The sequence below is a fragment of the Rattus norvegicus genome, chromosome 6, assembly GCF_021556685.1.
Source record: "Rattus norvegicus strain SHRSP/BbbUtx chromosome 6, alternate assembly SHRSP_T2T, whole genome shotgun sequence".
NCBI lineage: Eukaryota > Metazoa > Chordata > Mammalia > Rodentia > Muridae > Rattus > Rattus norvegicus.
Window position 1 is genome coordinate 33574173 of NC_141539.1, and position 27164 is coordinate 33601336.

Genomic DNA, 27164 nt, shown 5'->3' on the forward strand with positions numbered 1-27164 from the left:
CAACTGGTTTGCTGTATATGGCTTTTACTATGTTTAGGTATGGGCCTTGAATTCCTATTCTTTCCAGGACTTTTATCATGAAGGGGTGTTGAATTTTGTCAAATGCTTTCTCAGCATCTAATGAAATGATCATGTGGTTTTGTTCTTTCAGTTTGTTTATATAATGGATCACGTTGATGGTTTTCCGTACATTAAACCATCCCTGCATGCCTGGGATGAAGCAACTACTTTTTAATTCTTTTCCTTGTTTATCTATCATTCTTCATGTCTATCCATTTTCTCCAGTTCACTCTTAGGAGACTGTTATGTCTGGTGTGTTTTACATACAGGTTGTAGGATATCTTGTCTTTAAGAGATTTTATATTGTCTCCTTCTTCAGTCTCAGATATAATTACGATCCTAGCTTGAAACTAAATTTTTTAAGGATTCTAGATTGATTGCTCCTCAGTTCCCTTCACCATCCTTCTCATTTCTGATCTGTCACATAAACAGCAGAAAGGCACTCTGGTCCTGGTGCCATTCCCAAGACACCACTGTTTGTTTTGTTCTGCTTTTCATATAGTCAAGTGGATTCCCATACTGAAGGATGATCAAAAACAGCAAGGGGCAGAAAAAAATCATTTAATTTACAGTGTGACCATTACCTGCCTGTCCTTGGTCTAAGTACTTAATGTCGCTTATGCATTTTTGTGTGTGTATGTGTGCATCCTACGTGCAAGAGCATACCAGGATCTGCTTTTGTTTCCTAAATCCACCTCCCCTTCATGTTTTCCTTGTCACTGAGGAGAGCTCAGGTCATCTTCTTGTAGACTACAGAAATAGTTTTCCAAACAGTCTCCAGTTTCCAACCTTGTTTTTCTGAAATGACCCACTGAAGAGGCACCATATTATCTACTAAAGGCAAGTCTGAGCATGCCTGAAATGTGTCACTAAATCCTAATTACTCATAGATCTCCTCCCCACCACATAGTAGAGTTTCACAGTTCACCTAGAATCAGTGCATTACAGAACTTGGTGAATGAATGACTACAAATGCCTCTCCAGTCAAGCAAGTGTTTTACACAGACAGACAGACAGACAGACAGACAGACAGACAGACAGACACACACACACACACACACACACACACACACACCCACACCCACACACACGCACCTTGTATTTTCCTGTTGTTGTAGCTGTTGTTTTAGATACCATTTCACTATGTATTCTAGACTGGCCTTGCACTCCTAGAGATTGACCGGTCTCTGTCTCTGTCTAAATGCTGGGATGTTTTATGTACTATATAGTACACATATAACCTATATAGAAACACATTATACAAAATATGCAATCTGAGTATGCAAAAGTGTATTACAGATATTAGTTTTAGCTTTAACCACAATAAAAATCAAAATAAAATTCTTGGCTACATGCTATGCTACTATCAAAGGTAACTTCAGGCACAATTAAGGAAACATGTTTAAACTGACCTCAGTGTGGGGAGCAGTCCAATTTTGTGAGCTCTAATGTTCACTGCACTCTATGAGTGCAATAACTTCCCATGTAGGCCCTGCACATCCAACTGTGAATATAATTTATAAAGTCTCTGTTCCCGTAGTTTCCTCTTATTTGGAGGGATGTAAATGTTATCCTTTTAAAAGTAATGTATATGGCATATTTAAGAAACTGGTAAGTACTCTGGAGAAAAATGAGGCAAAAGTGTGTTTAGCTGCATGGCCGTGTGGACAAGCTGGCATGCCAGGTGAGAAGAGTGAGCTGGAGCAGAGGGAGGGAACTGGCAGTGACAAACAAAAAAGATGAAGGCAGAACGGAAGTGTTTTGTTGTTGTTTTCTTTTGAGAAGCAGTAACGAACCAGCTGGGACTGGGGATAGAATACTAGGATATGAAGTCAGAGGGAGAACAGGAGGCAAAACCAGGTGAGGCCTCACCCAAGCTGAGAAAAGTCCTAACAATGCTCTTGTTAGCATGAGTTCTGTAACTGAATCAGTCTCAAAAGAAGAGTATCAGTTACATGGAAGGGAAGCGAGGTTGGCCTGGCTAGTATTTAGATGGGAGAATATCAGCTAGATAGGTGTTATTAATAAAACAACATCTTTTTAAACATTGAGATTCAAAGAAGGAGAATTAAGGTTAACTCAGTACCACAGAAGTAAACATGTATTTATTAAGATGGGACTATGACAAGATGCCCAAGTTGAACATCTGCTGAGTTTTTCTGAAATTCTGGAGCGAAGGCAGCAGACAAAGCAGCAGCCACTAAATGGGCACCTTACAAAAATAAGAGGCAATGTTCAGAGAATTGTAGGAGAGCCCCCATTAATCTGTTGATGGCTCGATCCCTGTATTAAGTGTCTTATACTTACAAAACACAACACACACAGTAATACAAAGCCTCCAATAGGAACAAGCTATCAGAGCTGTCATGAGTATGTAAAATGACTTTACATTTGGTTGTTAGGGGATTTAAGTCAGGGCAATTAACAAAGCCAATTTGCATATCACTTTTTAACAAGACTGAACATGTCTTGGTAAAAGTAGTCTGTTGACTTAAAGAGGTGCTAAATTATACCCAATTTCATGCAATTTCTAAAGAGTAATTTCAGTGACCCAAAACTACATCTATCTCTGGTAAAATGTGCCAGATCAACCTCAATAGGTGAAGGCACATGGGACAGGATGTTACCCTTAAATTTAGTTAATTTCTCTACATACAAAATTAGCTATTTGTCTCTCGGATTGAGCTTAGAACTGCATAATTCAAAGAATCAGCATCAGTTAGCTAACAAACAACTCTAAGAGTGTCCTTTGCCCAGCAGACAAGTGGCACAGAAAAAAAAAAATACACAAGATGAAGGTGACACTCCAAGAGCCAAAGATCCCCAAACTGATCCTCCACTCAAAAAGAACCACGGCAAAGCTCCTGTACTTTATAGACGGCGAGCTTCTGTAAGAAAGTTTCTCAAGCTAGAGTCCTCAGACAGCTCATGCTCTCGTGACTAGAACAGTCACTGTCCTTTCAAGGTGGAATGAAGGCCCGCTGTTTGCAGATACTCTACTTGGTTTATCCATTCATCAACTGGTGGACATTTAAATCATTTCTACTTCTGGAGATTATCAATAACATGGTTATGAATGCTTATGCAGAAGCATTTGTGGATGTAAATTTTAATTATCTTGAGTGTAAAACTGGGAGTAGAACTGCTATGTCATATAGTAATTAACTCTTGACTCTGGGGAAATGCAAATCTAAGGTGACGAAGCATGAGGACTCAATTCTACACGCTGTCAACAGCATTCTTCTGGGGAAACGCTACTTCGTTCCGGCTTTGATTCATGTTTCCGTAATGCTAATGACTCTGAGCGTCTTCCTCTGCACTTCCTGGTCTCCTTATACCTTCAAGGGAAACTGGTCTCATTAGGGCCTTTACTTACTTTTACACTAAGTTTTACTGTATTTAAATATTTACTCTGCACATTTAAGTCATGATGTTATCAGGCACACACATATAGTAAACTGGTTATTACTGTGAAGCAAATTAACACCCATAATCTCACATAAACATCCTTCACTGTGGCAAGAGCAGTTATCACCTACCTGAGATCTAAGAATTACCTGCTACTGTGAACTCTACCGCGTGTTATATAAGAGTCTTTAGACTGTTTGTCCAACTGATAGTCTTACCTTTATCTCTTCAACTGTTTAAACACACTGCTTATCTGCCAGCACTTCCACTGAGGAATACTAGCTCTCATTTTACAATAACCCTGAAGCTTCCCAGACCAAACTCATCCTACCATTTAAAAAACAATAATGCTTTACAGGTAATGGTTCTCCTTCCACATGTTTACGGTGACAAAGTTCTTAAAATCTTCTCTACCTGGGAGACTTCTTTGTTCATACTGAGTCCTCAAAGCAGATATGGTCAAATTGAGTGCTCCAGAGGGCGGCTTCTGGGGGAGTGGAGGAACGCAGTGGTGTCCAGAGATGGTGCTAGTCGATTTGCTCTCCCCTCATTTAAGGTCAATTACACGAACAACTAAAATAAGTGAGAAGAAAAAAGCAAATGGGAGGTTAGATTGCCATTTATTCTTCAAGAAATAATAGAGCTCAAAAATACTAGGAAATGAGAGAAATGCAAATTTTCAAGTCAAATGGAAAATATTTCCAAACCACAATGGATGAAGATCTGAATTTACAGGCAAAGACCTTCCTGGAGATGTTATTTGAGACAGCTTGCCACTAAGGTAATCAATACATAATTACACTCTGCTCAGTTTCTGAGAGACCTGCTGAGAAGCTTTAAAAAACCATCTATGCCATTACATGCCTATCCTTCTTGTTACGTATAAAACATAATTTTCCTGTTCCTGATTATTTCGTTATTTGAATATTCTTATGTATTATGATTATGAGAAGCTTACGTGCTTTTATATTTAAAGTCAGTTGCATTCTTGCTCCAACAATGATGGATTCTCTTGTGCTGTATTAATCTGCTCACAGATAAGAGTTATAAACTGTGGATGAAATATAAAAAATAACTTTGAAGAAACTGGAAAGTGATCAAAGCAGAATCAAATTGTAGATCTGACTCTTATTCAAAGAAGGGAGCTACATTGGGCAAAATGCATGCTTAGATTTTCTCTGTAGGAACTTTTTCAAGGCTTCCCTTACTAAGTGCTGGGAAGCTGGACTAAAGACGAGAAGTCACAGCTGATAGGCTTCAGTTGTCAGTGAGTGCAGAGCAGAACTAACGGAAAACTCCAAATGGTTGACACAATTATCTATTCTCCAAAGTTATAAACTGTGGCAAGCAACTCCATCTTCATACAACTGAATGTGGGAACCACAGAAGTTCTGACAACAGTAAAAGGGTTCTGAACACTCAAGGACCAAAAATTAATGTGAAATTAAATGCATAACTCGTCTGAAATACTTTTGACCCTGTTCCTTCACATTGCACCTCATGAAGTGGCTGTTGCTTTGGTTCTTCACGTGCACTGTGCACATTCACGCCACATGTGCGCTGCAGCACGATAACCGTGGTGTCTGAGACACCTCAGCTCGGATGTCAGACATCACATGTTATGAGTCACAGGGTTGGACTGCGCACACAAACTTTTCTGCTCTTAGAGAATATAACTGTTTAATTATGAAAAACAAAGGCAGTATTTCCCAAATGTCATTCTTCAGCACTTAAGTCTCAAATATTTTCATTGCATTCTTAGGAAAATGATTAGAAAATGGCTGCTTATATGGTAGGCTTGATTTTTTTTTAAGATTTAATTTTATTTTTTAGTGTATGTCTCCTCTCTCCCTCCCCCTTCTTCTTCCTCCTCCTCCTCTTCCTCCTCCTCCTCTTCCTCCTCCTCCTCTTCCTCCTCTTCTTCCTCCTCCTCTTCTTCTTCTTCTTCTTCTTCTTCTTTTTCTTCCTCTCTCTCTCTCTCTCTCTCTCTCTCTCTCTCTCTCTCTCTCTCTCTCTCTCTCTCTCTCTCTCTCTCTCTGTGTTGAGCCCAGAAGATAGTGTCAGATCACACACTATCAGGAACTGGAGTTATAGACATTTGTGAGCCATTTGCTATGGGTATTGAGAACCAAACTTGAGGTTTCTGGAAGAGCAGCAAATGCTCTTGACTGTTGACTCCTCTTTCCAGCTCCTTCAACTTAATTAAAAAAAAGATAATTAAATGAATTTTGGTTTGGGATTGGGCTAGAATTCCCAGTAATTTCTGAAATGGTCCTAAATATGCTTTTCCGTTCTGTACTGCATATTTATGTGAGGCAGCTTTCTCAGCATTGACAACTAAAAAATATCAAAATATTGATCAATTCTGAAAAATGCCAAAGATACTTTGCATCCTGTAGTATCAAACATTCAACCAGGATTTCACTCTTTATTTAATCTTTTTTAAAAACATGTATTTTCTTTTATGTATGTGAATGCTCTGCCTGCTTGTACATATCTGCAGCACATGTTGTCTTAAGCCTGTGGAGATTAGAAGAGCGTGTTGGATCTCCTCGTGTAGGATGACAGGGCAAAGAAAGCCACTCTGAGCCTGACCTACCCCAAGACCAAGGTTAAGGAAAGAACACCCTGACTTTATCCAAGACCAAGACCAGGGCTAAAAATCAGAATCCCACCAACCCGTGGGCTTGCCATAGAACCCACCAACCCCTGAGTACAAAATCCTACTGGTCCCTGAGCTTCAGGATCAGACAACAGGATCCCACCAATCCCAGGCCACCCTGGAAACCTCTGCCCCCAAAGAAATCCCACATAAACCCCACCTTCTGCTCAGTTCTCTGCTTCTTCTCACCTGAACAGACCTGGGTTTTCCCTCCCAGTAGATCTCTTCTGTGAGGCTTAGGCTTGCTGTCTGGTGTGACTGGTGGTCCTTGGCCTGCCAGGACGTACCTGTTCTCTCAGAGTTGCCACACTTGATGTTCTGTCTCGGATATGGCCTCCCGGTGCCTGTGCTCCACCTCTGGGTCTAAGCTGCACTGGTACCCATCCCTCATCTCTGGTCAACCCACAACAGATTCCCCTTCCAGCAGGCCAATAAACAGCTCAGGACCCCATCCACCAGTTGTAACTAGGTAAGTTTTCCCTTTAGTCAGTGTAAATGCTTCCAGAGTCCAAGAAAGCGACCATTAGTATCTGGCACCCTCTGGTGCTCAGCCAGTCCTGAAGGCTACAATGGCCTTCATCACCTGACCCATGCCCCTACAGTCAGGTCCAGTCTGGCTATCATGTCTTCTCTTGCCCAGTTTGTCAACCTTCACTTTGGGGCTGCCTATAAATCCCATGGCTCCTCTAGGCCCTCCTGGCTTTTGTGACTCTGTTCTCCAAACTTTTCCAGCCACCCCTTCTGCCCCTGTCTTAGGCCTCAGTTTCCTTCTCAACTTCTGGCCTCTATGAAAGCCCTGATAACAGGTCAGGAGTTTCTCTTAAGCTTAGCCAGTTTAAGCCTCTGATCCCTGTTGAGTGAGGTGATGACCCACTGAATGGCTTGTATCTTCCTCTGGTCCTCCCTCAAACACCCACAACTCCAGGTTGAAATGACATTTTCCTTTCCCTCTCTCATCTATAAGAATGGTGTCTTCCATACCAGCTCATTCCCCTTGGGATGCCTTTAGAAAGTCTCCAGTCTCTATATCTGACACCCAACCTGAAGGGCCCTAAATTCTTTCACTTTTGCAGTCAAATGTGGCCTCAATAAGCCCTTAGATAGTCAAAACAATTGGCTGCCTAATGGTACCTGTCTTAGTCAGGGTTTCCACTCTTGCACAAACATCATGGCCAACAAGCAAGTTGGGGAGGAAAGAAAGGATCTATCCAGTTTACATTTCCACATTGCTGTTAATCACCAAAAGAAGTCAGGACTAGGACTCAAGCAAGACGAGAAGCAGGAGCTGATGCAGAGGCCATGGAGGGATGTTACTTACTGGCTTGCTTCCCATGGCATGCTCAGCTTGCTTTCTTATAGAACCCAAGACTCCCAGCCCAGGGATGGCACCACCCACAATGGGCTCTTCACCTTTGATCACTAATTGAGAAAATGCCTTACAGCTGGATCTCCTGGAAGCATTTCCTCAAGGAAGGCTCCTTTCTCTGTGATAACTACAGCTTGTGTCAAGTTGACACACAAAACCAGCCAGTGCAGCACCCTAGATTCAAATGTTATTCAGGACTTTTACGAAAACTGTGAGCGACCTCTGGGTCTAAGAAATGGAAAGATTCCCCATTTCTCTTTTATCTCCTTCAAGCCTGTTTGTTTTTGTCTAGTCTCTCCCCGACACTCTAAGGTGTACATGTCCTATCTTTTAAGTTGTTGTTGATGGATCTATAAGTTTGTTGTAAAGTGGGAGCCAGGAGTCAGACTTCTACAGAGGCGGGGAAGTGAAGGACTAGTCCAGCTGCCATGGGTACATACTCTTCTCTGCCCAGAAAATCTCATCGGCTCCTTCCTGCAGTGTCCTCTGTCTATATCCAGAGCTCAAAAGTTTCCTATCTCCACGCCTTCTTTGTTCTCAGCTTTCTGGATTCAGTTCTACAAGGATGAACTTTGGGTCTGAGCAGCGCTGGACTGTTGTTTTACGCTGTTCCAATATGTTCATTTAATGGTTTTCTCCAAAATCTCTGTCCCACATCAGTCAAGCCACTTGACTATGTGACACAAAAAGGAGAGCAAAACAAAATAAAGGGACAAACTATTCCCATGTGGATGACTGGTACTCATCTCATACTCCTGTGGTTCTGGTTTAACTCTCTAAAACGTGTGCTAAAGTATACATCTTTGTAAGCATATTGGGTATGATTAAAGCCCTGTAAAATCTGTAACAAAAAAGTGAAAACATGTAACATTGAGGCTGATGGTTAAAAATCTACACATAGGTAATTTTAAAGGAACATGTGGCTTGCTGCCACTTAGCTGCTGTCCCCCATTGAGATGGAAACAGCTACATGGCTGATCTTTGTCAGGGTTGGAAAGGATAGATTTTTGCCATGTGACTTTACTCTCATCTTGATTAAAAGTGACCACATGGCATAAGCCAAAGGAAACCAACTCCTCCTAGCTATGAAGCCCAGACCAGATGATTTCTCCCCTAATTTTTATCATGGTAATGACCCTGCCCCCCCAGAGCCTTGCCCTTATTGGCCACAGTCTCTTCTCTTCATCTCTGGCCTCTTTACTCTCCTTTAAATCAACCCTCTCAGGCACCCATTTCCACCCATTTCTGCCAATGGGATGCCCTTTAACTTCCCTTATCTGGCCTAAACCAGTCATGGTTCTCCCTTTGTGGGAGTTTGTGGGGTGGATGGCTTGGTCATTGTACGCATCCCTTCTCACCAAGTGAATTCTCTCAAATAGAAAAGAGATTGTGGTCTTCCACTCTTAATTCTTCCGCCTTCATTAAAGAATTCCAGTATGTTACCCAATCTTACAACCTCACCTTCCATGATGTTTATATGATTCTCAACAATGACCTTCTTCCTAAGGAGTGCAAGCGAGTCTGGGACCAGGTTAGGGCACACACAGATGAAACCCACCAAACTAATGCCACCCACTAGCTAGGGTCGAGTCAGTCCCTGACCAGGATCCTGAATGGAATTACAATAGGGATAAATTTATAACTTGCCCTCTGGCCAGTGTCCGCAAGGTTACCCTTAAAGCAGTAAATTATAATAAAATCTAAGAGGTCATTCAGGACAGACATGAAAACCCATTCCAAATCCCAGACCGCCTTACAACGGCCCTCTTGCATTCTGGATCCCATGTCCCCAGATGGAAAACAACTCCTTATGACCTATGTCTTCTCCCAGAATTTCCCTGATACTGGGGCCAAATCTAAACGTCTAGATAAAAGACCACTGACTCCATGATAGAAGCCTTAGCTGTGGCCTTCACGATATACCAAGGGAAGTGAAAAGTTCCAAACATTAAACACATTTGATTCTGGTGAGGCCTTTTAGCCTCTGGGTCCCTGTTTCAAATGTGGCCAGGAGGGTTACTGGGCCCCAATCTGCCCAAACCCTTTCAAACCATTCTGACCATGCCATGTGTCTGAGTTAGGGTTTCCATTGCTGTAAAGTGACACCATTACCAAGGCAAGTCTTATAAGGACAACATTTAACTGGGGGTAGCTTACAGGTTTAGAGGTTCAGTCCATTATCATTAAGGTGGGAGCGTGGCAGCATCCAGGCAGGCACAGTGCAGGCAGAGCTGAATGTTCTACATTTTCATAGCATGAAGGCTGCTAGCAGAATACTGGCTTACAGGGAGCTAGGATAAGTGCCTGAAAGCCCACACCCACAGTGACACACCTACTCCAACAGGACCACACCTTCTAATAGTGCCACTCCTTAGGCCGAGCATATACAAACAAAACATCACACCATGGTACCATCAACAGGGACATTGGGCCACTGACTATCATTGTGTCCTTTGTGGCATGAGGATATCAAACCCAAATTACCCTCCAGCTGACCTCCTAGGTCTGGCCATGGACCATCTGTCACCTGCTTGCTGCACACTGGGGCCACTTTTTTGGTTTTCTCCTCACTCTTCTGTTGTTAGAGTATGGGAATATTCTTACCAGCCTCACCACCCCCACCCTAACCAATGAACTGTATTTTTAGGGGTATTTCCCTTACCTACTCCTTCCTAGTGGTACCAACCCTTTTCCATCCCCTTGCTGGGAAGGGAATTCCTAGTTGAAGTAGGAGCCTCTATTTCTTTTGCTCTCCCCATCCATTTGACCCCAAGCTCAACAGCCAACCCTCTTCTTCTCCCGCAAACCATACAATCTGACACACCTTTCCCCTTACCAGCTTTCCACGTCCTCAGGATAGAACACCCCAAACTCCCAATAGCCAACATCACTTCCCCTCTCATTCAATTACAAAAACCTTTCTCTCCCATCCAGGGCAAAGAAAAGCAGTCCATCCACCTGATTCTGGTTGTTTGAAAAGTTTTGTCTATACTCAAGTTAATAAAAAAAAAAAAGAAAGAAAGAAAGAAAAGTTTTGTCTAGATAGAAATTTATCTCTAGGCTTTCTGGTCACTGGATTCAGTTTACAAAAGATAGGATTTTTAAACAATACATGTTTAATACAGCATTAAAACTACATCTCCATGCACTCATGTATCTGTGGCCATGAGTCAACTCCTTATATGTGAATCAGAAAAGTTAGCCTTTAAATTGCATGTTACTGTTTCTCTTCTCACCACCTGTCCCTCCTAACACAGCAGGGTCTCCGAGCACCACTCCCTTTTGAGGTCTCTCTTCCAGCAGCATTACCTCAGGGAAGCATACTTACTTTTCAGCCACACCCACATCTCAACATTTCAAACTGACTCAAGTTGCTGATTTGACTCTCTTAAGGTGTGTACAGATAAACTGATTCTGCTGGCTTTTGCCATCCACCATATTTCGTTCCAGATGCTAGAGCTCATCTCTTCAGTTCCCCCTTCCCTCCTCCTGCTCCAACCATCTGTCTCTCCTAGTTTACTCAATAAATGTCTTCTTTCAGGTCCTGGAACCTGCTATATACACTGGACCCCACAATATAGGCAAGTCTCCAGTTATTAAGACACTTGTTCCTACTCTCTTTTTAATTGGAACCAAATTCCCTGTTTCCTTGTCTCCTCGCCATGGCAGCTGCCTGCTAAGCTTTAAAGCTTCCCTGGCCTCTGCAACCTTGTCCCGCCTATCTCTTAGCTCTGTCCTAGAAGGCTCACAGCACTCTATGCCCTCCTGGGCCTCTCAGCTTCCACTTGGAACTTATAGAAACTCCATCCAGTGGAGTGTGACTCTTCCTCTCTCTCTGTTCATGGACTCAGACTTTATTAAAGCCTCACTCTACTACTATAAACAGCTTGACCTCAGTATATTTCAAAGTCCACAATTGCTACTGCACAATCAAATGTCCTGAAAATCGTTTATATCTAAACTTGCACTCTCCTCCTGTATTTCTTCCTACCTACACCTGTCCAGGATAGCTCTTACAAATGCATGTTTAACTTCCAAGAGACTGAGACCAACCTCTCTACCTGTAACCAACAGCCCATCCTAACAGGAAATTGTTCTATTGTCAGGCTGCCAAAGGTTGATTCAGTCCCCTACAATACCCTTATCCATCTCTCCTCTGAGGGTTACCCCATGCCAGTTTTCTTCATGACAGGAGGAAGAATACTATAAAATGTGGCCAGAAACTTAAAGAGGATGCTAATATTGGTCCTGCAAAAACTATGGGACAGATTTAGGTAATCCTAATTTTATATCAGCTACTGAATAATACTCTGACTGGCAGTCTTGGAGAGTGCTGGTTGTATGTTCCTCCCAGGTCAAATTCACGTCCACCAATTGTAGTCTCCCCTATTGGGTACTAGGTTCTCTCATCTTGCCTCTAGCTGTCCTGGGCTATGCCTTATCTCTCCCATCTCTCTTCTGTATCTCAGACTGTCTTAACTCCTTAGTTCATGGGCACACTGGATCCCTCAAATTATAACACTACTTTGGCTCTGAGCACTGCCATCGAGCCCTTATGTCTGAACATTCACAGTGCCTTGATTAGCTGTGGCACTCAAGTTTACAACTGCCTATCTGGTGGGCAGCCTGAGACGTGTGCCCAGCTGTTCCTTTTTCCAAAATTAGGAGTGGTACCTAGTGAAAAACAGTTGCTTTTTCTCATCGCAGGCCTGCATGTCCTGGAGCACATAGCGCTGTGCCCCTACCTCCCCTGCCAGGAGGTTGCACAGCCCTTCAGCCAGGTTAAATTCCTCTTCCCTTAGAAGGTCATGTCTGATAGCACCTGGAATCCCTCTTTATTCCAATGAGGCAACTTCAGTGCCTGGACCCCAGCCAATGATGTACACACACCCTGAAAGCCCCTGCCCACCCCCAAAAGTTTAAGTGCCTTTGTTCCTCCCATTAAAGAAGTTGTCTCACTGAAGCTGTTTCCTGAGAGTCTGTTCTTGACATCCTTACTGCTGCCTGAGGTGGAGCCTGAACTCCACCCAAATGCCAGGATACCTTTCCCCTCAGAGCTGTAACACTTACAGAAACAGTATAGGAAATCAGGACTAGAGAATGCCTACCTTAGAAGAGAGGTTATCAGCACAACTGCAAAGACGCAAGGACTCCTGGCCGTCAACTGCTACCTTTAAGTAGCTTTGGTCACCATTCTCTTCTTTTGCTTTCACTTTCAGGGTAACACAATTCTCTAGATTTCATTCATTCATTTGTATTTGTGTACATATGTACTTTGCCTGCATTTATGCGCATCACTTGCATGCAGTCTCCACAGAGGCCAGAAGAGAGCATCAGATCCCCATGGACGTATCCTACAGACGGTTGTTAGCTCTGCCATGTGGATGCTGAACTTGGGTCCTCCGGAAGAGTAGCCAATCCTTCTAACCACTTGGCCATCTTTCCAGCCCCCAGAGAAACAAGGTCCTTATACTGAGCCCTCTGAAGAATCACCAGTACAGATTTAACTGGTTCTTCTTTTTCCACTTAGAACCAGTCTTTCTTAGGGTTCATAGGATTGTTATTAGTATTCAGGCTGTTTCCTATCTTAAAAATTTTGTATTGGTTGCTCACACTTTCTTCTTTCTCTAATTTTGATTCCTCAGAATTAATCAAACTCATTGATTTTATTTTTGCTGATGTTATTTTAACTATAATTTAGAAAGGGACCAATACTCAATACCTGCTCAAACTACCATGTCTACCTGGATTAAGTATTGAATGCTACTCCTAACTTTAAGTATTACTGTTATTTCATTTTAGAACATTTAAAATCGTGTTTCATGTATCCTTAAAGATCTTAGCTTTGACAATTTTAAAATCCACCATTCTGACATTTAAAAACAAAAACAGCCAGTAGGATGGACAGTTGTGGTGCACACCTTTAAACCCAGCACTTGGGAGGTGGAGGCAGGCAGATCTCTTGAGTTTGAGACCAGCCTCGTCTACAGAATTGAGTTCCAGGGCAGCCAGGGCTACACAGAGAAACTCTGTCTTGCGAAAAACAAAACAATGAACACACAAAAATAAGCAAAACAGCTATTAAGTGAAATAATTGGGTAAATGAAAAATTTAAGCAGCTGTAATATGCAGTAAGCCCTATCTATGCAATTTGACTGGAAGGGACACAGATCAAAGCAATGTCTGTACACACAACTAACACTATGAATTGTGACTTTAGAGTAAGTAGCAAAATGGTTCCTTCCATTAGCAACAGCTGATTTATGAGATGGCTATCAAAAGAAGCTACAGACCAGTGTTCTTTATTCTCTTACCCATCTATATTAACTGTTGACACTGTAGAAGTCATTTGTTATTAATAAAACTTACAATATAAGCATTTCACATTATTCTAATAATTAGTACAGATTCAAGGTTATTTTCATTATAAGCCATTTATAACTTTCCTTAGGATATACTTTCTGATGTGCGTGTGCTGGCTTGAGTAAGAGATGCCTCCCACAGGCTTGTGTATCACACTTGATCCCCACTCTTTGGGAAAAGTTATGGAACCTTAGGCAGGTGGAGCCTTGCTATAGGAAGTCTGTCACTGGAGCAGGCTTTGAGGGTGGATAGCTTCGTGTCCCACTTCCTGTTCTATTTCTCTGCTTCCTGTATGTTGAATACACTGTGGTCATCCAGCGTCCTGCTCTGCTGCACACTTTCTCTACTGGTTATCATGCCTTTCTAGCTACAATGGACTCTAGATGCTAGCATTTTAGACATAAGCTAAAATATACCCTTTCTCTTCTACAGTTTTTTTTTAAATAGTATTTTACCACAAGTGCAGAAAGCAAACACGGGGTAGAAATGAATAAGGTAAAGTATGAACTCCCAGTGTGTTCACACTAATGGCTTAGATGAACTATGCTGTCACAGTTTATGGTAATTGTAATATTTTTTCAGCAGCATAAAGTTATGATTCCATACTATTCTTATTAATTTTCTTACCAAATGCATTTCGGACAAGAAGATATATGAAAAATAATGTAAAGGCAGATTTTTTTCTGAGATTAAAATTCTTTATGAGAAATGATGCTACTATTTTTTCTATTAAATAATGACAAAAGTGTTGTGTTCCCTAGATTTAAGTTGAAAATGATATAAATAAAATGGAAATAAGGCCATTTGTATTAATACTAAAATTTATAATTCAGAAGTAACTAAAGTTTGATTTTGCTATAGAATGTAGTCACTTCCCTCTGTAGAGAGGAGATTTGTCAGTAACAGAGATTTTAAAAGTAAAGTTCTTTACTTTTTATGACAGAATGACATTTTTAAGTTTCCCTTTTTGTATTTCTTTAAAAGGCTCAATTACTTTTATGATTAGAAAATTCAACTATGAAAATCTTCCTATCTCTTTCAAAAACACCTTATTTCTTCATACAAGTTTTCAGATTTTTAAAAAACTTTTCTGAGTAAATCTAGGGAATTTTTAGGAAAATACAATTGTATTATGTTTGAACTGATACAAATTGCTGGTCTGTATACAAAGCAAATGCTCCAAGGGGAATCCTGCTAAAGTCTCCATCTGGGCATGCTCAGTAAGTAGTAAGACTACAATGAGCCAGCAATAATACTCTGGCACATGAGAAATAAGGAAAGTGAGCAATGTTCATCCTAGCAATTTTTATAATGGTAAAAATGGAAACACCCAAAAATGTCCTCCAACAATAGATGGACTAGTAAATTCTAGAATACTGTTAAAATATAACCTTACAATAGTGCCATAAATGAACAGAATCTGAACTATTAACATCTACCTATGGGTACCCAGACTCTTTTCTTATCACTGAGGGAATAAATACAGGAATAAAATTAAAAGTATGGATTCTAGAGTCCAACTATACTATGTTACTTTCTGGCTGTGTACTTTTAATCTTGGATAAAATACTTTTACTTAGTGTTAGAAGAAACATTTAATACTTTTAAGTGACTTAAGACAGCATATGGCACATGATAAACATGATTTAGACCTTAATCAACTAAGTTTTAGCCCTTCTACTTGGCAGCTACCTTCCAATAACTGATATAAACCATTATATTTCCCATAAAGACCAGTGTGTGTGCGGGCTGTATGTTGTCTATGTCTAGTGAATGCCAATGAGCTGAGTGGAGGGGTGTGTGCACACGGCTTCCCGGCCAGAGGGGATGTCGGTGCTTTCTACTTTTTGCCTGGAGAAAGCTCTTTTCCTGAACCGGAAGCTCACCATGTGTACTCTTAGTCTAGTCAGTGAGTTCTTAGGATGAGCCTATCTCTGTTCCCCCAAGACTGGGAGCTCACATACTGGCAACCAGGGCTGGCTGGCTTTCTTTTCTTTTCTTCTCCCAACACGAGTGCTAGGATTCAAACTCAGATCCCCACATGCAGTTTTCACCCACTAAGGGAACTCCCAATGCCCTCCCACTGTTTTCACCCAACTTATCAATTTAATTGTCCATAATATTTTCTGTTTCAGAAGATGTACATACCTCCGTATCTTGTTTTTCACTTTCACTATGCTTTAGGAAGATACTGATGCTTATATGCTAGATTTTAAAATGTAAACAAAGAATCAATCCAGAGTACTAAACCTTAAATTCCATTTCTCATCTATTCTTTAAGACAGATTATAAATTTATAGTCAAAATTGTACATTCAATAGCCTGTATATCAACTACTAAGGCTAAAAAATTAATGAGTAGTACATTCACCATAACATTTATGTGGAAAAAATACAAAACGCCTCAGACTAGTAAATTCTAGCATTATTAATTCTAGATATAAGCACATTCAGCCTAGAGATTAGTCTCAAAAGACTATTCCTATTATTTTTATCTCTATTAAGTTCTACATCTATATTCCTCTGCCTTTTTTTTAAACCAGAGCTGAGGACCAAACCAGGGCCTTGAGCTTGCTAGGCAAGTACTCTACCACTGAGCTCAATCCCCAACCCCACATTTCTCTGACTTAATTGTTTTACATTTATTTATTTATTTGTTTGTTTGTGTGTGTGTGTGTGTGTGTGTGTGTGTGTGTGTGTGTGTCCATGCATGCATGCCACACCTCACATATATTCTCTCCTACCATGTGGATCCCAGGGATTGAACTCATGTTGTCAGACTTAGAGGCATGAACTTTTACCACCAATCCCTTCTGGCTTTTAAAAAAACCTAATATTAAGTTTAAACCTTTGTTGAAAACTAACTTTTTGTCTAATTCTTCATTCTTCTTTCACATGCACTTTCTTCCTTCTCCCTTCTCAAAAGGATCATTATATCCTGTGATTGCTGTATCCCAAGATGTACACAGTTACAGCCCAGCCACCTTCCACACATGCACTCAAACCAACCATGCAGTTTGTCAGAAAGGCCTCCGATGCACACACGTGCAGTCTGACACTCGTCAGACTTGTTTTCTGTGGTATTTTGCCTCACTGTAAAGGCCCAAACTCCCCCCCAGCCCACTTCCTCAGAGCATCCTCTGCTTTGGTCAGCTGCCCTCCCCAGTCTTTCTCCCTCACTGCAATGCCTCCATCCCGACAAGGCCTCTGCTGGGAAGGTGCTCCCTCAGACTTTCTTTTCTTAGTCGTATTTTAAATGCACATATTTGCTGGGTAACTGTACTTACTGCTCTCTTCCCCCACTAAACCATAAGCTCCCATATGGATAGTTTAAATCCACAAAACACAGAGAGAAAGTAAAACAAGTAAGTTAGTAAAACTGCTGGATGAGTCCCCACAACCTAGAGAAAGCCTATTTCTGACTTCACTGTACAATGTAATCTCTGTCCCCTCCCTTCTCCACTCCTTTCCTTTTCCCACAAGGTAAGAGAAAACACCTAGGGTTGAGTCCATCTTCAAATAACTGAAAAATAACCCTAACACCTAAACTGCAAGGATTAGCTCTCTGCTAACAAGCAGCTCTACCAAGTTAGGAGGTGGCCCACCCAAATCAGGCTAGAATACTATCACAGGGAAAGGCCTGGAGATGCACATCTTTAATCTCAGCACTCAGGAGGCAGAGGAAAGAGGGTTTCTATGAGCCCAAGGGCACCCAGGTATACACAGTCAGTTCCAGGCTACACAAGGCTACATAAGGAGACCCCATATCAAACAAAAATAAAAACAAAACATTGTTCAGGTATCCTAATTCTCAATACAGGCTAGAAGCAATTTTGTTAAATGCTAGAACAAAAACAAGATTAAATCGCTTTATCAAATAGTTAGATTTAGCAGTTATTTATCAGGTGTGTGCTTATCGTGTTGATTTTGTTCTTTAAGCAGTGTATATCTATTCTCCATATTGTGAATAGACAAAGCCAGTTTTACACACAAAGCTCCTCTTTGTACCTAAAGGTAGCAAATACCCAAAAGATGCCTCAACATATAAAAGAGACACGTGCTCCACTATGTTCATCGCAGCCTTATTTATAATAGCCAGAAACTGGAAAGAACCCAGATGCCCTTCAACAGAGGAATGGATACAGAAAATGTGGTACATCTACACAATGGAATATTACTCAGCTATCAAAAACAACGGCTTTGTGAAATTCGTAGGCAAATGGTTGGAACTGGAAAATATCATCCTGAGTGAGCTAACCCAATCACAGAAAGACATACATGGTATGCACTCATTGATAAGTGACTATTAGCCCAAATGCTTGAATTACCCTAGATCCCTAGAACAAACGAAACTCAAGACGGATGATCAAAATGTGAATGCTTCACTCCTTCTTTAAATGAGGAAAAAGAATACCCTTGGCAGGGAAGGGAGAGGCAAAGATTGAAACAGAGACTGAAGGAACACCCATTCAGAGCCTGCCCCACATGTGGCCCATACATATACAGCCACCCAATTAGACAAGATGGATGAAGCAAAGAAGTGCAGACTGACAGGAGCCGGATGTAGATCGCTCCTGAGAGACACAGCCAGAATACAGCAAATACAGAGGCGAATGCCAGCAGCAAACCATTGAACTGAGAATAGGTCCCCCGTTGAAGGAATCAGAGAAAGAACTGGAAGAGCTTGAAGGGGCTCGAGACCCCAAAAGTACAACAATGTCAAGCAACCAGAGCTTCCAGGGACTAAGCCACTACCTAAAGACTATACATGGACTGACCCTGGACTCTGACCCCATAGGTAGCAATGAATATCCTAGTAAGAGCACCAGTGGAAGGGGAAGCTCTGGGTCCTGCTAAGACTGAACCCCCAGTGAACTAGACTATGGGGGGAGGGCGGCAATGGGGGGAGGGTTGGGAGGGGAACACCCATAAGGAAGGGGAGGGGGGAGGGGGATGTTTGCCCGGAAACCGGGAAAGGGAATAACACCTGAAATATATATAAGAAATACTCAAGTTAATAAAAAAAAATATCAAAAACAAAACAAAAAAAGGTAGCAAATAATCAATAAGGCATAAAATTATTTCTATCTGGGTATTTCTATTTCATTTTTCATGTATCAAAATTATGATGCTGACAGGAGCCTGATATAGCTGTCTCCTGAGAGGCTCTGTCAGAGTGTGACAAATACAGAGGTGAATGCTAGCAGCCAACCATTGACCTAAGAACACAGTTCCCATTGGAGGAATTAGAGAAAGGATTGAAGGAGCTAAAGAGGTTTGCAACCCCATAGGAAGAACAACAATATCAACCGACCAGACCCCCTCCCCACCCAGAGCTCCCAGGGACTAAACGACCAACCAGTGAGTACACAGGAAGGACCCATGGCTCCAGCCACATATGTAGCAGAGGATGGTCTTGTCTGGAATCAATAGGAGGAGAAGGCCTTGGTTCTGTGAAGGCTCGTTTCCCCATTGTAGGGGAATGAATGCCAGGATGTTGAGGTGAGAGTGGGTGGGTGGGAGTGGGAGCATCTTCATAGAAGCAGGGGGAGGAAGGGGGGAATGGAGAACGGGGGGAAAGAAGATAACGTTTGAAATGTAAATACATAAATTATCCTATAAAAACGTAATTAATTTTCATTCCATCTTTATGAAATGAGAAGTTCCAGTCGTGTAACAAGGTGTGTTACCATATGGTCACACTTAACTAACTGTTCTATACAGCAACATGCAAAGTCCCTGGGGTGGGAAGACACAGAATAACCTGAGGACTGACCTGCGACTTTAAGAGAATACATGGTTGACTTTAGTGAGGTATTTTTACATACTGCATATTTAATTTACTAAGCATGCATCCTTTCTTTTGGTAACAGGACTTCAGTCATCAGATATCTAAGAACTCAGTGTGTGGGAGGCATGGTGTCAAACGCTGGGGATGCAGCTGTGACAGAAGAGGCAAAGCCTCCATTCCCCTTTAACTTTAGATTGGATGACTAAACAAAGTTTACGAGTAAAAGTGCTATCTCAGCTGAGACCACATATAAAAGCTGTTTTTCACTCTTTTATATTGGACTCATGTCCTCATATACACTGGGAAAGTGGTCTACTGATCCTATAGAAAAATCTAACTCCAAAATTATTTCAGTGATTCTAATCCTCCTGCATCAGTCATGAACTTATTATTTATATAATGCCTACATTTGGATATCCAGGCAATAACCGCGGGACTGACGATGCAGCTCAGTTAATCGACTGTTTGCCTAACATGCCGGAAGCTCTGGGTTCCATTCTCAGCCCAGTCCAACTGAGTATGGTGGCATATGCTTGTAATTCTAGCATTTGAGAGATAGAGGCAGCTTCCTCGGAAGATCAAGGCCAGCCCCAGTTACCAGATGAATCTCAGGCTAGCCTAAGCTACAACTAACCTTGTCTCAGAAATTTAGAATCAATAAATAAATGTTTAATGAGACTACAAGAAAATTCTCATCTCTATCATTCCAAGTCACTACTATGCCCTTACCGTCTCCATGTATCTCTGGCCTTGAACTTAGAGCTGTCGTCCGTCCTGCCTCGTCCTCTTGAATGTTGTGGTCATAGGCAGACAGACGCCAGGACACCTACCTCCTACCGTTTGTGTCTGGTGTCCATCAGAACAGCATCCTGCTCATTACCGTCCATGCTGTTAGCAATGCAGCTCTGAAGCACTTCAACCACAGGTGGTGCTTACTCTGCCGCACTCCTTGTCAGTAATCAAGCACACCATTAGCAGTTTTGCACAAAGAATTATTCACACACCTACCACTCAAGGCTTCCCCTCAACAGAGCTGAATTAGCCGAGCTTAAAAATATAAAAAAGTAAACTAAATAAATGTAGAAAAAGAAATATACCATAACAGAATCTTCCTTTTTTAAGTGCCCTGCCCCTGCCACTCTCGCACAGTGTGTGTGTGTGTGTGTGTGTGTGTGTGTGTGTGTGTTTGCGTGTGCGCGCAGGTGCTTGCTTGCCAAAGTGCACATGTGGAGATCACAGAATAACTTTCAGGAGCTGTCCTCTCCTGCACCTGTATGAGGCAGGGGACTGAAAGCAGGTATGCAGGCCTTTGCACAGCCTGCTGGCCAGTAATTAGAGAATTTCAAGCCCTTCTCTCAGTAATTGACAGAAGGACAAATGCCTCAGGAACAAGAACAGAAGTAGCTTGGGCAGTCTAGCTGATATTTACCCCTTACACCTGACTGGCATTTTTTTTTTTTTTGTTTTGAACAAACACAATTGCAGACAACTAGTCTCAGGTATATACAGACATTTTACCAGTAAGGACTACATACTGAGAAGCTAAAGTAAATGCAAAGGAATTAAAGTCATTGAAATATGGTAAATATAACTGAAATAAAATAAAAGGCAGAACATAACATTTAGTAAAAAATCCAAAGCTTTAAATGTTTAAAATTTGAATTTTAAATACTAAAAAACAGAATTTGAAAAAATTAAAATGATAATGAAAAATGATAACAAAAATAGAAATTATTACATATGTTAAAAATTAACAAGGGGAGAGGATATTATTGCCTTAAATTCTTATTTTAAGCAAAAGCAGATTTTTAAGTTTTCCTCATAAAAATCTAAAAACAAAAGCAAAAAAGATGAAAGGAACCAAAGAAGAAAACAACTAACATTGGAAATCAATCAAAAGAATCAAACGATAGAGACGATAAGAAAGTCACAGTTTAAGGATCGCCAAGACTTAGAATGTAGCATGAGCAACATTTCCTGTGGCATGTCTGAAATCAACATGGCGCACTTAAGCACCAGTGCTGTCCACCTCCCATTGCCCTAATCTCTACAGGGGTCACAAACAACTGGACTATTGTCTCTGGGCCAAGCAGGGTTCATCAATGCCTCTTACACTTTTGCAAATGGCTAGAGATCAGTGTTTCATCACACACACACACACACACACACACACACACACACACACACACACACCCCACATACAAACCAAAGCTCAGTTTGAATGCCGGAAGCTAAGTGTACAACGATGCAGTCGCGTTCATCTGCTCCTGGCTCCGGCTAATTCTGTCCTCCACCAGATGGGCTGAGGAGCTGCCGCATGGTCAGCAATATCTATATCTTTACCATCTGGTCATTTACAGAAAAGGTTCACTGACCCCTACTCTTCTCAACCTTTCTACTCCTCTTTTATCCAATCATGTATCCAATCCAAGGGTCTGTTTAAAATCTCAGAGTTATCATTTTTCTTCCTAGAAAATATCTTGAATAGAATCTTCTGTATTGATGTGTAGAGTGTTGAAGATTTTCTCTCTGTGTGCATTTCCAATAGGTTAGCAGGAACTTCCCAAAAAAAGGAAGCTATCGGCAGATCTTCCTGGTTGCTGCCGCCTCGGAGAGCTCGTAGGCAGCACCCCACGAGCAAACTTGAGCCTCGGGACCACAGGTAAGACCAACTTTTCTGCTGCAAGCGACCTGCCTGGTGAACTCAGGACACACAGAGGCAAAATTCCTCTATAACCGGGCACTTCCAGTTTTTAGCTCGGGGGGGGGGGGGGGGAAGTCCCAAACCAGTTTTTAGCGTGGGGGGGGGGGGGAGTCCCAAACCAGCGGATCCCGGCCCGCAGCAGCTCTCTGCTCACCGCCTGGTCAGGTGGGCACTCCTGAGGCTGCAGAGCGGAAGAGACCACCAACACTGCCCATCCCTGCTCACATCCCTGGCCCAAGAGGAAACTGTATACGGCCTTTGGGTCCCGTAGAGGAGAGCCCAGGAGCAGCAGATCCACTGTGTCTGAGACACCGTCAGAACCTGAAGGGACAGACCGGATAAACAGTTCTCTGCACCCAAATCCCGTGGGAGGAAGAGCTAAACCTTCAGAGAGGCAGACAAGCTTGGGAAACCAGAAGAGACTGCACTCTGCACACATCTCTGACGCCAGAGGAAAACACCAAACGCCATCTGGAACCCTGGTGCACGGAAGCTCCCGGAAAGGGTGGCGCAGATCTTCCTGGTTGCTGCCGCCGTGGAGAGCTCATAAGCAACACCCCACGAGCAAACTTGAGCCTCAGGACCACAGGTAAGACCAACTTTTCTGCTGCAAGTGACCTGCCTGGTGAACTCAAGACACAGGCCCACAGGAACAGCTGAAGACCTGTAGAGAGGAAAAACTACACGCCCGAAAGCAGAACACTCTGTCCCCATAACTGGCTGAAAGAAAACAGGAAAACAGGTCTACAGCACTCCTGACACACAGGCTTATAGGACAGTCTAGCCACTGTCAGAAATAGCAGAACAAAGTAACACTAGAGATAATCTGATGGCGAGAGGCAAGCCCAGGAACCCAAGCAACAGAAACCAAGACTACATGGCATCATCAGAGCCCAATTCTCCCACCAAAGCAAACAGGGAATATCCAAACACACCAGAAAAGCAAGATCTAGTTTCAAAATCATATTTGATCATGATGCTGGAGGACTTCAAGAAAGACGTGAAGAACTCCCTTAGAGAACAAGTAGAAGCCTACAGAGAGGAATCGCAAAAATCCCTGAAAGAATTCCAGGAAAACATAAATAAACAAGTAGAAGCCCATAGAGAGGAGTCACAAAAATCCCTGAAAGAATTCAAGGAAAACACAATCAAACAGGTGAAGGAATTAAAAATGGACATAGAAGCAATCAAGAAAGAACACATGGAAACAACCCTGGATATAGAAAACCAAAAGAAGAGACAAGGAGCTGTAGATACGAGCTTCACCAACAGAATACAAGAGATGGAAGAGAGAATCTCAGGAGCAGAAGATTCCATAGAAATCATTGACTCAACTGTCAAAGATAATGTAAAGCGGAAAAAGCTAGTGGTCCAAAACATACAGGAAATCCAGGACTCAATGAGAAGATCAAACCTAAGGATAATAGGTATAGAAGAGAGTGAAGACTCCCAGCTCAAAGGACCAGTAAATATCGTCAACAAAATCATAGAAGAAAACTTCCCTTACCTAAAAAAAGAGATACCCATAGGCATACAAGAAGCCTACAGAACTCCAAATAGATTGGACCAGAAAAGAAACACCTCCCGTCACATAATAGTCAAAACACCAAACGTACAAAATAAAGAAAGAATATTAAAAGCAGTAAGGGAAAAAGGTCAAGTAACATATAAAGGCAGACCTATCAGAATCACACCAGACTTTTCACCAGAAACTATGAAAGCCAGAAGATCCTGGACAGATGTCATACAGACCCTAAGAGAACACAAATGCCAGCCCAGGTTACTGTATCCTGCAAAACTCTCAATTAACATAGATGGAGAAACCAAGATATTCCATGAGAAAACCAAATTTACACAATATCTTTCTACAAATCCAGCCCTACAAAGGATAATAAATGGTAAAGCCCAACATAAGGAGGCAAGCTATAACCTAGAAGAAGCAAGAAACTAATCGTCTTGGGAACAAAACAAAGAGAAGAAAAGCACACAAACATAACCTCATATCCAAATATGAATATAACAGGAAACAATAATCACTATTCCTTAATATCTCTCAACATCAATGGCCTCAACTCCCCAATAAAAAGACATAGATTAACAAACTGGATACACAACGAGGACCCTGCATTCTGCTGCCTACAGGAAACACACCTCAGAGACAAAGACAGACACTACCTCAGAGTGAAAGGCTGGAAAACAACTTTCCAAGCAAATGGTCAGAAGAAGCAAGCTGGAGTAGCCATTCTAATATCAAATAAAATCAATTTCCAACTAAAAGTCATCAAAAAAGATAAGGAAGGACACTTCATATTCATCAAAGGAAAAATCCACCAAGATGAACTCTCAATCCTAAATATCTATGCCCCAAATACAAGGGCACCTACATACGTAAAAGAAACCTTACTAAAGCTCAAAACACACATTGCACCTCACACAATAATAGTAGGAGATTTCAACACCCCACTCTCATCAATGGACAGATCATGGAAACAGAAATTAAACAAAGACGTAGACAGACTAAGAGAAGTCATGAGCCAAACGGACTTAACAGATATTTATAGAACATTCTATCCTAAAGCAAAAGGATATACCTTCTTCTCAGCTCCTCATGGTACTTTCTCCAAAATTGACCATATAATTGGTCAAAAAACGGGCCTCAACAGGTACAGAAAGATAGAAATAATCCCATGCGTGCTATCAGACCACCACGGCCTAAAACTGGTCTTCAATAATAATAAGGGAAGAATGTCCACATATATGTAGAAATTGAACAATGCTCTACTCAATGATAACCTGGTCAAGGAAGAAATAAAGAAAGAAATTAAAGACTTTTTAGAATTTAATGAAAATGAAGGTACAACATACCCAAACTTACGGGACACAATGAAAGCTGTGCTAAGAGGAAAACTCATAGCGCTGAGTGCCTGCAGAAAGAAACAGGAAAGAGCATATGTCAGCAGCTTGACAGCACACCTAAAAGCTCTAGAGCAAAAAGAAGCAAATACACCCAGGAGGAGTAGAAGGCAGGAAATAATCAAACTCAGAGCTGAAATCAACCAAGTAGAAACAAAAGGGACCATAGAAAGAATCAACAGAACCAAAAGTTGGTTCTTTGAGAAAATCAACAAGATAGATAAACCCTTAGCCAGACTAATGAGAGGACACAGAGAGTGTGTCCAAATTAACAAAATCATTAATGAAAAGGGAGACATAACTACAGATTCAGAGGAAATTCAAAAAATCATCAGATCTTACTATAAAAGCCTATATTCAACAAAACTTGAAAATCTGCAGGAAATGGACAATTTCCTAGACAGATACCAGGTACCGAAGTTAAATCAGGAACAGATAAACCAGTTAAACAACCCCATAACTCCTAAGGAAATAGAAGCAGTCATTAAAGGTCTCCCAACCAAAAAGAGCCCAGGTCCAGACGGGTTCAGTGCAGAATTCTATCAGACCTTCATAGAAGACCTCATACCAATATTATCCAAACTATTCCACAAAATTGAAACAGATGGAGCACTACCGAATTCCTTCTATGAAGCCACAATTACTCTTATACCTAAACCACACAAAGACCCAACAAAGAAAGAGAACTTCAGACCAATTTCCCTTATGAATATCGACGCAAAAATACTCAATAAAATTCTGGCAAACCGAATCCAAGAGCACATCAAAACAATCATCCACCATGATCAAGTAGGCTTCATCCCAGGCATGCAGGGATGGTTTAATATATGGAAAACCATCAACGTGATCCATTATATAAACAAACTGAAAGAACAAAACCACATGATCATTTCATTAGATGCTGAGAAAGCATTTGACAAAATTCAACACCCCTTCATGATAAACGTCCTGTAAAGAATTGGAATTCAATGCCCATACCTAAACATAGTAAAAGCCATATACAGCAAACCAGTTGCTAACATTAAACTAAATGGAGAGAAACTTGAAGCAATCCCACTAAAATCAGGGACTAGACAAGGCTGCCCACTCTCTCCCTACTTATTGAATATAGTTCTTGAAGTTCTAGCCAGAGCAATCAGACAACAAAAGGAGGTCAAGGGGATACAGATCGGAAAAGAAGAAGTCAAAATATCACTATTTGCAGATGATATGATAGTATATTTAAGTGATCCCAAAAGTTCCACCAGAGAACTACTAAAGCTCATAAACAACTTCAGCAAAGCGGCTGGGTATAAAATTAACTCAAATAAATCAGTAGCCTTCCTCTACACAAAAGAGAAACAAGCCGAGAAAGAAATTTAGGGAAACGACACACTTCATAATAGACCCAAATAACATAAAGTACCTCGGTGTGACTTTAACCAAGCAAGTAAAAGATCTGTACAATAAGAACTTCAAGACTCTGAAGAAAGAAATTGAAGAAGACCTCAGAAGATGGAAAGATCTCCCATGCTCATGGATTGGCAGGATTACTATAGTAAAAATGGCCATTTTACCAAAAGCGATCTACAGATTCAATGCAATCCCCATCAAAATACCAATCCAATTCTTCAAAGAGTTAGACAGAACAATATGCAAATTCATCTGGAATAACAAAAACCCCAGGATAGCTAAAACTATCCTCAACAATAAAAGGACTTCAGGGGGAATCACTATCCCTGAACTCAAGCAGTATTACAGAGCAATAGTGATAAAAACTGCATGGTATTGGTACAGAGACAGACAGATAGACCAATGGAACAGAATTGAAGACCCAGAAATGAACCCACACACCTATGGGCACTTGATTTTTGACAAAGGAGCCAAAACCATCCAATGGAAAAAAGATAGCATTTTCA

General features: G+C 41.4%; 1 protein-coding gene across 8 annotated transcripts in view; it reads right to left on the reverse strand.

The window, feature by feature from the left end:
* The window catches only part of Ncoa1 (nuclear receptor coactivator 1), a 243930-nt gene that overhangs the window by 101618 nt on the left and 115148 nt on the right, over window positions 1–27164 (reverse strand). For all 8 annotated transcript variants that reach the window (XM_087553090.1, XM_087553088.1, XM_087553093.1 and 5 more), the window contains exon 3: window positions 3883–4041. The gene's annotated coding sequence lies outside the window, so the exon portion shown is untranslated. The remainder of the gene's footprint in view (window positions 1–3882; window positions 4042–27164) is intronic.